General features: G+C 47.7%; 1 non-coding gene across 1 annotated transcript; it reads right to left on the bottom strand.

Annotated features, from left to right (window-relative positions):
• Nucleotides 1-5,383: 5,383 nt before the first annotated feature.
• LOC138565537 (U1 spliceosomal RNA) lies at nt 5,384-5,545 on the bottom strand. The gene has a single exon (XR_011301381.1). It is a non-coding gene; the product is annotated as a U1 spliceosomal RNA (small nuclear RNA).
• Nucleotides 5,546-12,047: the final 6,502 nt, after the last annotated feature.

A 12,047-nucleotide genomic window follows, 5' to 3' on the forward strand; every position in this document is an offset into this window, starting at 1 on the left:
CCTGCTCGGATCATCCTGCTTCTGTTACCTGCTCCGGATCATCCTGCTGCTGCTTACCTGCTCGGGATCATCCTACTTATGCTTGCCCGCTCTGGATCATTCAGCTTCAGCTTACCTGGTTCTTACTCCACGCCGCAGCTATCTCCAGTCAAGAGGGGACTTCTACACCGGCACCTGTAAGAACAAAGAAGAACAGCGTTAACACGTACACATCAGTAACGCTGCGCATACTCACCGAATCTTCCTGCAACGCTGGAATCCAGGTTGTCTGCACGAGCACACAAACCCCTGTAAGAAAGAAGAGACATTATTCATTGCGCTCGCTCCAATAACACGGACACTTATTTCACTGCGCTCTATCTCTCTATACGGTGCATACTTACCAAAAGCCTCCGTGCAAACTTACCTAACCACCAAGTGTCCAGTAGTGCTGAACCCGGACTTAAGGCGCTAATACCACATAATTTCTCCTGCAAGGGAAAGGGAGAGACATTATGAGGCGCACTCGAATTGAAGGCGCTGCACAAACCTACAAACAGCTACCTTCTACACGCAGCGCTACTCACCCACAAAAATACCAGTAAACAAAGACAATACGGACAATTTTGGACACTCAACATTCTCTGCGCAACGTTCACTTGTGGGAAGGACTTTCTAGCCAGTGAAGAAACTGGCACCTTGAACTCTCGGCCTAGCTGTGCAGGTATAAAACAACTTTTGGCATCTGAACTCATTCTACAGACATTGGCACCAATCACATGAGTGAATCGCGCCCCTGCAAATGCAGGATGGAGTGCACACCCTACTAAAGATCAAGGTAAGCCCATAGGGGGACATCACAGCACACAGTAAAGAGAAGGGAAGGGCCCAGGGGAATCGGGTGAATTCAGGTCTGAGTGTACAACTTGTATTTGACAGGTATTCCGCCGGGTGAAACAGGGGAAGTGAAGACTCGGGGTCAAGGGAGACTCGTCCATCGCTCCTGCAGAGACACAGGTGAGTGTGACAGAACACAAAGCCATCCTCAATACCTCTGCCCGAGCGATGGAAACCTCTAGACCAGCTTTCCCTATTGTTAGGTGAACTACGGGCCGAGGTGCATGCAGTCCGCTCAGAGACAAATGCCTTAAAGCGCGAACTGGTAGTCAACAGGGACAAAACAGACGATTTGGCAAGACAGCTCCTACAGACCCAAGCTGGTCTAGCACCCCTACCAGGTGGAGTTACACAGGGGCAGCCTACCGTGGCACATGTAGCCACACCCGTTCAGGTATTGCTTCCAGGCAACATCCCTTTAGCACCCCCGCAACGCTTCTCTGGGGATCCCAAGAAATTTGGAGCGTTCAATGCCGGCTACTTTTCATATGCAAACCAGACACCTTTCTGAACGACCAAGCTAAAGTAGCTTTTGTCCTCTCCTATTTAGGAGGGCATGCAGCGGACTGGTCTGTCCCGTTAGTGCTTAGGGACGACCCTTTACTGAGAAATTACCCAGGTTTTCAGCGTGAACTGGAAAAACTATTTGCCCATCGGACTCGAGGTTAGGCCCTGGATAATGAGCTACTCTCTCTGCGACAGGGTGGTCAGGATCTAATCTCATATGTCGCCACATTCAATCACTTAATAGCTGAATCAGGTTGGCCAGAGGGGAAACGAATAACGTTATTTTATTGAGGACTGAGAGGAGAATTAAAAGATGTCTTGGTGCAAGTAGTTAATACTCCCGAAGATTGCAGTGAATACATTGACCTAACTATGCAACTAGACCACCGGCTACAGCATCGCAAGGCCGACCGAATAAGATCAGAGCATAGACCAGTGTATGTCTGACCAAAGGAAGTGTCCCATCGACAGGCCTCAGAAATACAATCAGAGCCCATGCAATTGGATGTTCTCAGGGGACCACTCACCAAGACGGAGAGAGAATGGAGGCGTCAGGAAAAACTTTGCTTATAGTGCGGGCAGTTTGGTCACTTCCTCAGGAACTGCATGATTAAACCCCCACGGAAGACAATGGGGGTACTAGATAACATAGGGGAAGACACATGTGGGGTAGCAGAAAACTCCAATGCGCGGCAGATGTAGAGGTCGGTCTGTCGAGCCAGGAACGGAGCACTCAGATCTCACATTTCAGTATTCCTGTGGTTTTGGTAGACCCTTCACAGCCCACCCGAATGCATGCCCTTAAGGCTTTCATAGACAGTGGGGCTATTGGGAACTACCTGGACATAAACACCCCAAAGACTTTGGGATTAGCATTCCACCATAAGGACACCGCAGAAAGCGTGACAGCTGTGGATGGCACACAACTCCTTTCGGGACCAGTAACACAGTGTACTTTCACCATCACCTTAATCTGCCAAAGTGGCCACCGAGAAAGTATACGATTCAACCTTATTGCTGCACCCCAATTCCAGCTGATTCTTGGGATACCGTGGCTAGAGACGCACAACCCAAAGATAGATTGGCGAGCTCGAACCTTACTCTTTTCCACAGAATGCACCTCTTATTACAACATCGAAGGGATCAAAGGAAGCCCATTGTTAGCTTCACAGGAAAAGATAGCAGGTTTAGGCCTGGTGGGCACTTTACCAGAGGAATACCAGGAGTTCCAGGATGTGTTCGCGAAGGAGTAAGCTAATACACTACCACCACATCGAGTTTACGACTGCCAGATCAACCTGCAACCAGGGGCATAAGTACCGTGCAGCCGCATTTATGCATTAACCGAGGAAGAAAACACTCATCTATGGACCTACTTGGATCAATACCTGGCCAATGGCTTCATTAGACCATCTAAGTCACCAGCCGCCTCCCCACTCTTCTTTGTACTGAACAAAGAGGGGGATTTAAGAACGTGTATTGATTACCGGGCCCTAAATCAAGTCACCATAAAAAATAAGTACCCGTTACCTCTGATACCAGTACTCATAGATCAGGTGAGACAAGCAAAGATTTTGACCAAGCTAGACTTACGCGGCGCATATCACCTGGTACGCATGAAGAAAGCGGACGGGTGGAAGACTGCGTGCCGTACCCGCTGTGGCTTGTACGAATACCAGGTCATGCCCTTTGGGCTTTGCAATGCCCCGGCTGCGTTCCAGCATTTTATGAATGATGTGTTACGGGAACTCCTCGATGTCTGCGCAGTCGTCTACATCGATGACATTCTGATCTACTCCACCACTCCCCAAGAGCATGTAACCCACGTGCGACCTGTACTGCGCAAACTGCGTGAAAACCAACTGTACGCAAAGCTAGAAAAATGCTCCTTCCACGTCACTGAGGTGGAGTTTCTGGGATATGTACTGACACCGTAGGGGATCAAGATGGACAATAGAAAAGTGGAGGCAATCCTCACTTGGTCCTCACCCACATCTGTAAAGGGAGTTCAGAGTTTCCTAGGGTTTGCAAACTTTTATCGATGCTTCATACCAGGATTCTCACATATTGTACATCCAATAATGTCCTTGCTGCGCACACACCAAAAGTTTGAATGGACACCAGTGGCGGAAGAAGCTTTCCGAGCTCTCAAGGAAAAATTCACCTCAGCCCCAATTCTGCAACACCCACAGCCCGATTTACCGTACATCGTGGAAACGGCCGCTTCAAGCATTGCCATGGGGGCCGTATTGTCTCAACAAAATCCTGAAACCGGATGCCTTCAAACCATTGCCTTTTGGTCAAGGAAATTTTCCATAGCAGAATTAAACTATGCAATTTCTGAGAAAGAACTCCTAGCAATCAATAGCGCACTGTGTGAATGGCGACATTACTTACTTGGAGCAAAACACACCATCACAATAATAACAGATCATCGCAACTTGCAATACGTACGCTCAGCAAAAGCTCAATCTTCTAGGCAGCTCCGTTGGGCCCTATCCTTAATGGAATATGACTTTGTAATCACCTACCGCCCGGGAGTTAAGAATGGGAAAGCGGATGCATTATCCCGCATTGGCACAGGAGAGGAAGTCTACAATGCCCCTAACCCGGTGGAGATCATACCTAGCCATAAAATTCTCTGCCTCTGCATCGGCCCATCTCCGTTAAATACTCTGCAGGAAACAATAAAAGAAAATATGTCTGAAGAAGACCTACTGGCTTTGGACACAAAGAGAGATCAGTTCACCATTCAAGACAAACTACCATACTACCAAAAACGCTTCTACGTTCCAACTAAGGATCTGCAACAAGCAATCATATCAGACTAGCATGACTCGCTGTTAGAAGCCCACCCGGGTATAGCCAAAACCATGAAGAAAGTAAGCAAATCTTATTGGTGGCCAACTTGGCGAGAAGATATTGCCACCTACATAGGCACCTGTGAGGTGTGTGCACAATACAAAGCATCCAGGCAAAAACCAGCCGGCCTCCTTCAGCCAATCACCATTCCGCCAGCGCCCTGGCACACAGTATCAATGGACTTCGTCACTGATCTACCTCCTAACTCAGGTTATAATACCATCCTCGTAGTAGTGGACCTCTTCTCCAAAATGGCCCATTTCATAGCTCTAAAGCAGGCTTGTCCAACCTTTTTGAATGTGGGGCCGAAGCATTAACTTTTTGTCACCCAGTGGGCCGGCGAGCCAAAAGTCAACAACCTCGCCCAAAGCAGTATATTAAAAAGCGATATTGTGTGACCTTTGACACAATAGCATCACAGGCAGTGATAGCCATGCAGTCCCAAGGATAGCTTTTGGTGTCATGGGCAGTGATCAAAGGTTAGTTGCTTGTGATTTCTTTCAGTGTCTATGTGTTAATATTTTTCTGAAATAGTGGGGGCGACCGAGCGTAGCGAGGGAGCTACAAGGTTCTAGGGAGGATTTTGGGGGGTTCCCCCCCCCCAAGAATTTTTTTTCAAATATGGGGTTGAAATGGTGCATTTTACAGCAGAAAAGGTGACCAAAAAGCCATAAGTTTACAATCAGTTCTAAAGGGGAACATGAAAATTCCATGTCACCAACAGCAGAAAAGAACATTTTACAACACAACACTTTTTAATGATCAATGTGTCCACAGTGTAAGACAGCACTGTCACTGATGTAACACATTGTCATGCTGGTTGTACCCCAAATATGCCTCTGTGGCAACATGTCTATGCTGGCTGTTCCCAATTTAGGCCAGCATTGTCCTGTACAAAGCATGATTGATGCTGCCTGAGCATGTGCAGTGTGCCCAATACATATGGCAGCTTATCTCTGTAATACACATTACTTCTGTGGTGATGAAAGAAGCATAATTCAATTCAACAGATAAAATGTGGAAAAGCGATCACCCAAAGGTGAACCTAATTGAAGAAACGCAATGTGAGCACAATCTAAAAGTATGCAACCTAGCAGGCCTAGTGTAAACTTTACCTTTTCTTTCACCAATAAATCGGGGGGGGAGAGCGCGAACGCAGTCCCCCACTACCAGAAATAATGCAGTCATGTATCCCGCATTTGGGAACATAGCAGGGGTCAGCAAATCCGATGTGCAATGTGTAAGCCTCACCCTGGGAGATCTGCCCTTGAGATCACATTCTCCCCTGCCAGCTAAGTATGAGTTGCATGCAAGAGGGCAGGGGTTGGGTCAGTTCTGGGAAGCCCCGCTAAGCGAGGGTGAGAAGGCAGGCCCTGACCCAGCCCCAACCCCCCAATCCCCGGAAGCTCTGAGCGTCTGCAGAGCTGCCTGTCCCGCGTGTAGGGGGAAGCTCCAGCAGGCAGAGCCCAGCAGAAGAGCAGATTGTAGCGCAGTTCCTTTCTCTCATCAGGTGCTGCTCGGCCCGAGATTTGTATAAATAGCAGGATGGCTTGAGCAGGCCTGTTGCAGTCTGCCCACTGGCCTGTCAGCCCCACACTGGCCCATGGCCCTCCTGAGTGTAGCTGCTCAGCGCTGGCCCCATTCACACCATCATAATCATCCTGGACCTCGACGCTCCACCACCCCTGAATCTCAGAGTTCTGCTCAATGACAATGCTGAAGCTTTGACATCTTTGCCGTAACCATATGCTGTGTTGTGTCAGCCGAGCCTGCACAGCGCCAAAGGCAAGTATTCCCTTGTCAGGGCCCAGAGGTCACTGGGTCTTCCAGTGCCATCCACTTGGCACGGCCTACTGTTCCCAGCGTTTTCTACCCACAAATCAGCACCACTGCCAAACAGAACTGCATCATTGGGGCCCATCGCTGCTGCTCTCCGATTTGACCCCAGCCCAGCGCAAAGGCACCCATGCTTCTGGTCTGATGCTGAAAAGCCTGGCTCTGCTGAGATCCGAAAGACAAGAACTAAGGTATTTTGGGAACATAGTACTATTGTTTTTTGTGTTGCAACTGTATCCGCTCACACCTCTCCTGAAGGGTATAGACTGCCCTCAGACTGCGCTTCCAAAAGAGTGAAAATAAGTTATACCTGTTGGGCTTGCCTGTTTCACTTTTATGATTGGGATCACTGCTGCATGGGTATTAAGCGCGTGATAAATAACCTATCATACCACTCGTATTTTCTCCAGAGCTGCAGCAACTATTCAAAGTGTACTCCGATCCATTTTGTGAACAAACTCAATCCACTAACAAACGAAAACTTTGGTTCCCATTGATTTGGATTTGGATTTTGTTTCCTTTCTATACATTTCTGGAGAGCATTTTTTGAAAGGTTGTTCTTGAGTGTGTAGATTATTTGCTATTGCCCACTTTTGCTGAATGGCAATTTCGACAAAACATTTTTTTGCCGCATTTTTTTACGCTTTTTTACCAAAAAAATATAGATGGTAATTTTGGGTAAGGTATATAGAAAGTGAGGGTGAGGGGTTCTGCCACCGGTTTTTGTGGTAAAAAAAGCAATAAAATTGACCCAAATGAATGTGGCGAAATTGGCATTCGCCATAAAAAAGGCAGAGAAAGTGTTTTTTAGTTTTTTTTTTTACTCAAGCATTGTCCAACATACGGCCTGGCGGGCCACATAAAATGGGTTGGCGGGCCGCATTGTGGCCCGCGGGCCGTACGTTGGACAACCTTGCTCTAAAGGGTATTCCCTCAGCTCAGACCCTGGCGCAGGTTTTTCTAGACCAAATTGTCAAGTTACATGGATTCCCTACCATAATCGTTTCTGACAGAGGCAGCCAATTTGTATCTTGTTTTTGGAAGAAATGTTGTGCCCTGGCAAGAGTAGAAGTCTGTCTGTCTTCTAGTCACCACCCTCAAGCGGACGGCCAAACCGAGCGCACGAACCAGACCATGGAACATTATTTGCGCTGTCTATTACACCAAACAAGCCAAAGCTGGACAGAAATTCTATGGATGGCAGAGTATGCCTACAACAACTCGACACATTCATCAACCCAAGCAACACCCTTCTTTACTATATATGGTTGAAACCCCAGAACGTCGGTCTACGATCCGCCAGAAAAGACTGAAAAGCCTGCAGTAAAGAATCTACATGCCAGCATCATGAAAGCAGCCAGAGAAGCCAGCAGGAACCTACAGCAAGCCAAAGAAACACAGAAAAGAAATGCTGATCATCACTGACGAAAAGCCCCAGATTATCAAGTGGGAGTCTCGGTCTCGCTGGCAACTAGACACATTGCTTTAAAGGGTCCCAAGAAATTTCAGCCTAGATACATTGGCCCGTATACAATAGAAAAAGTCATAATCCAGCAGCCATGAGACTGGCGTTACCTCAACATATGTGTATACATCCCGTATTTCACGTGTCACTATTAAAACCAGCACACCCAGGAACCCGAACTTCCACCCCTCCCGTATCCATACAAGTGGGTGAAGAAGCACCAGAATATGAAGTAAAGAACATATTAGATTCCAAACAAGTACAAAAAACCCTGTATTATTTGATTGACTTGAAGCGGTACGGACCCCAGGAAAGATCATGGGAACCCAGCACACACGTGCATGCCCCCCGATTGGTGCGGAAATTCCATCGGGAACATCCTGAGAAACCAAAGCCTTCATACACACCATTGGGAGGAGTCTTGAGGGGGAAGATTGTCATGGGTATCAGGCAAGTAGTTGGAGCAAGCTGGGTGGAGGCTTGGCAGGCCTGGCATAGGCACACAAAGAACCCATAACAAATCCCTCCTTTCATTCCTTCCTAGTAACTTCCTGGTTACCACTTCCTGTTGCCAAACAGGAAGTGCATGATAGCTCATGAGCTCTCTAGTGTTTGGGTGTGGCTGGCTATATAAGCCACACCCAAGATTCTTCCAGTGCTTCGTGTTGCTTACTGTGAGCTGTATCAGCAACAAACTTGCCGTGCTCTGGATCAGCCAGCATCTGCTTACCTGCTCCCGATCATCATGTTTCTGCTTACCTGCTCCGGATCATCCTGCTTCTGCTCACCTGCTCCGGATCATCCTGCTTCTGCTTACCTTCTCCAGATCATCCTACTTCTGCTTACCCGCTCTGGATCATTCAGCTTCAGCTTACCTGGTTCTTACTCCATGCTGCAGCTATCTCCAGTCAAGAGGGGACTTCTACACCGGCACCTGTAAGAACAAAGAAGAACAGCGTTAACATGTGCACATCAGCAAGGCTGCGCATACTCACCGTATCTTCCCGCGATGCCGCAATCCAGGTTAGTTGCACAAGCGCACAAACCCCTGTAAGAAAGAAGAGACATTATTAATTGCGCTCGCTCCAATAATGCAGACACTTTTTTCACTGTGCTCTCTCTCTCTCTACACGGTGCATACTTACCAAAAGCCTCCGTGCAAACGTACCTAACCACCAAGTCTCTAGTAGCGCTGAACCCGGAATCGAGGCGCTAATACCACATAATTTCTCCTGCAAGGGAAAGGGAGAGACATTACCAGGCACGCTTAAATTGAAGGCGCTGAACAAACCTACCAGCAGCTACCTTCTACACGCAGTGCTACTCACCCAAAAAAATACCGGCAAACAAAGACAATACAGACAATTTTGGACACTAAACATTCTCTGCGCAATGTTCACTTGTGGGAAGGATTTTCTAGCCAGTGAAGACTGGAAGGATGAGTCTACCTACAGACGATTCAGGTGATTCTTCCCCGTCATCCCATATTTACTTGCTAATGTGCTTTTCTGCAGTATCACCCAATATCTCCTTTTCTTGTCCGGTCATGGTGGACTCCGGTGCCAGTGGCAATTTCATGGACGTGCACCTGGCCAAACAACATGGGTTGCCTACATATCCGAAAACCAGGCCCGAAGAGGTACAAGCCATGTGTTAGGGAGAATTCTCTCTTTAGGCTGAATTTCCTCTCCTAGTGAGTCCCCCAGCAGTTTTGCTGGATTCCTGGAGTTTGTTTTTTTCTCCTGCCAAGAGTGAGACTCTTTTTTTTCTCCCACTCTTGGACATGATTTATGGTGTCCCTTTGACTGTTAATGTGTTTTATGGGCTATGGGGTCCTTTACTCCATAGGGTTTCATGTGTTTTTACTATGTGTGTTACACAGCACCCTCCGTGCAGTGACATAGGGGTGTCATAGTGACACCCCACCATAGACTCCATACCCTGGGACTGACTACTGTCTCCCAGGGAATGTAAAGTCACCATTGACTTTACTAGTCCCAAATTATTAACAGAAACCAGTACAAACCATCCTATTGTGGACGTACTGGTCGGGGTAATTTGATTGCCCCGGGTCTGTTAGTCAAGGGGGCACGTCTCCGTCCCCCCTGATCGAGTTTTGGCTGGTGGCAGTGGAAACTACTTTTTATATTCGACCGCAAATATTTTCCTATGGGATTTTCCCATTGTTCGAGGCTACCAACTTTAATTATTTAATTCTCATAGCCTCGAACATACCGCCGGTTTATGTAATTAATATTAATTCGCCGGTTGGTATTTTTTGCTAGGACTCGATTCTAAAATGCCGTTTGTGTTCTCTTCTGTGACTCCAACCCAAGTCGAGCCCTTTGTTCCACTTTTTGGCAGGCTTCTCCACAGAAGCCTCCAAAAGTGGTGCCACTCTGTCTGGGTACCACAGGGGGTGTGGGAGGGGGTTTAGGCACCCTGGATTGAGTTACCTTGGTAACTCAAGTCGCACTCTTGTGTGATTGGCCACTTAGCATTTTTGATTGACAGCTAGGCTGAGTGAATGGGGGTATGCTGCATAAAAGCAGGGCTTTGGGGACTGGAACTTCAGAAGTCGCCACAGGACCTGAGAATCCGATGAGGGAGAAGCTGAGCCGACCTACCACGACAACACCACCGGTGGAGCCCTGCGGAACCGACTCACCACTTCCCAACGACAGAGAAGATCTCCCGGCTGGAGAGGCTTCTTCCCCTGACTGGTGGGCACAACCAGTTTTAGCTTCTTTCTTCGCACCCCAGACCGATTTGTGGTCGAACTGCCCGTGCCAAGCACCCCGGCGGCTGGATAGCCCCTCACCACTGAACCGCGAATCAACGGACCGCTCCTTGTACTTGAGAAACTCCGCAGCTGGTTTCTTCCCAGGCAGTGCAACAGACTCCTGTCTTCCTCCACGACGAGATCCTCTCTTCCCCCGGACAAAGCACCGACTTACATCCGCTGCCAGGAACAACTGCCCCCGCTGGAGTATTCTCACCACTTTAGGTACCGTGTCTGCCAGGCCTCCCTTTCTAAAGATTGCTACAAGGTAATAATAACCCCTTAAGCTTTTTGACTGGGCTGGCCGCCTTGACCCTCTAACTGGTCCCTTTCTTTGGTCCAACTCCTTTTTGAACCATTACAAGACTTTTGTGCACTGCAACTGTGTGACCTTAGACACATTTCGTTTGATCCTCTTAAAGTGGATCTGGCCTATTGAACTCTAACTTCACGGTTTTACTTTGCCTTCCTCTCTTGTTATGTCCTTGTAAAAGTGTTGGGATCTGTTTCAACTTATTCTCTGCTTTTCTCTCGCTTTTAAAAAAACGAACTATTAGAGTGCCATCTACGTTAAGCGCTCACCGCTGTCTGAAAATAAGTGGGGCTTTACTTAAGACTTGTCTAATATTCTTTTAAGGGAGTGTATATCTTTTAGTGACAGTGTTTTTGAATTGCTTACTATTAGTGCCTGTGTGTTTTTCTAGATGTGGTTTTAAATAAATAATTATATCTCTTTTACACCAAGCCCTGGTCAGTGTTTACTTGTTCTACTGTGTTCTCCTGACCTATTGTGAATACTCTGTATGCTGCCTAACTCTTCTTGAGGGAAGTCTGACTGCTCAGCCACAGCTACCAAGTGAATCTGTGTGCTACAGACTGCTACCAAGTGGATTTACTGCCAAACACCTGTAGTCTTAAATCTTTTGCAGTGGTCCCAGAGGGAACTGCACAGGTTTCTGCCTAACACTATGGACGGCTCGTACCTGGTGTCAGGGTATGTCACTGAACATACAGGCCCTATACATATGTCCACTTCTGAGGGGCACTCTGAATGGGTTTCTTTTGATCTCATTTCCACCCCTCAGTTCGGGGTGATACTTGGTCTCTCATGGTTAAAAAGGCATAACCCTGTCATTGATTGGGTTCAACAAACGCTGCAGTTCACATCTGATTATTGTGCCAAACAATGTTTGCAACATCATCCTATGGCAGCGCTTTCACCCTGCCTAGCAATGGTGGCCAATGTTTCTTCCATAAGCGCCACATTGCACAACTCTGTTGCAGAGCTGCCCTTGGTGTATTCAGAATACAGGGACGTTTTTGACAAGGGCCTCTCAGAAAAACTTCTGCCCCATCGGACTTATGACTGCCCTATAGACCTAGTACCCAGGGCAGTAATTACCCATGGTCGTATATACTCCCTAACTCAAAAAGAGGAAGATTATCTGCAGGAGTACATCGACAAAGGCCTGCGGTTGGGACATATCAGACATTCCCAGTACCCAGCGGCCTCCCCAATTTTCTTTGTGCCCAAGAAGGAGGGGGATCTTCGTCCCTGCGTGGACTACCGCACCCTCAACAAAATCACTGTCAAGAACCAATACCCGTTACCGCTCATTTCTGAATTGCTGAATAAACTGTCCCCTTCGGTGTTTACCAAGTTAGATTTAAGGGGTGTGTACAATCCTGTACGTATGCGGAAGGGCGATGAATGGAAGA

This window comes from Ambystoma mexicanum, chromosome 1q (assembly GCF_040938575.1).
Source record: "Ambystoma mexicanum isolate Mex_15411 chromosome 1q, UKY_AmexF1_1, whole genome shotgun sequence".
Classification (NCBI taxonomy): domain Eukaryota; kingdom Metazoa; phylum Chordata; class Amphibia; order Caudata; family Ambystomatidae; genus Ambystoma; species Ambystoma mexicanum.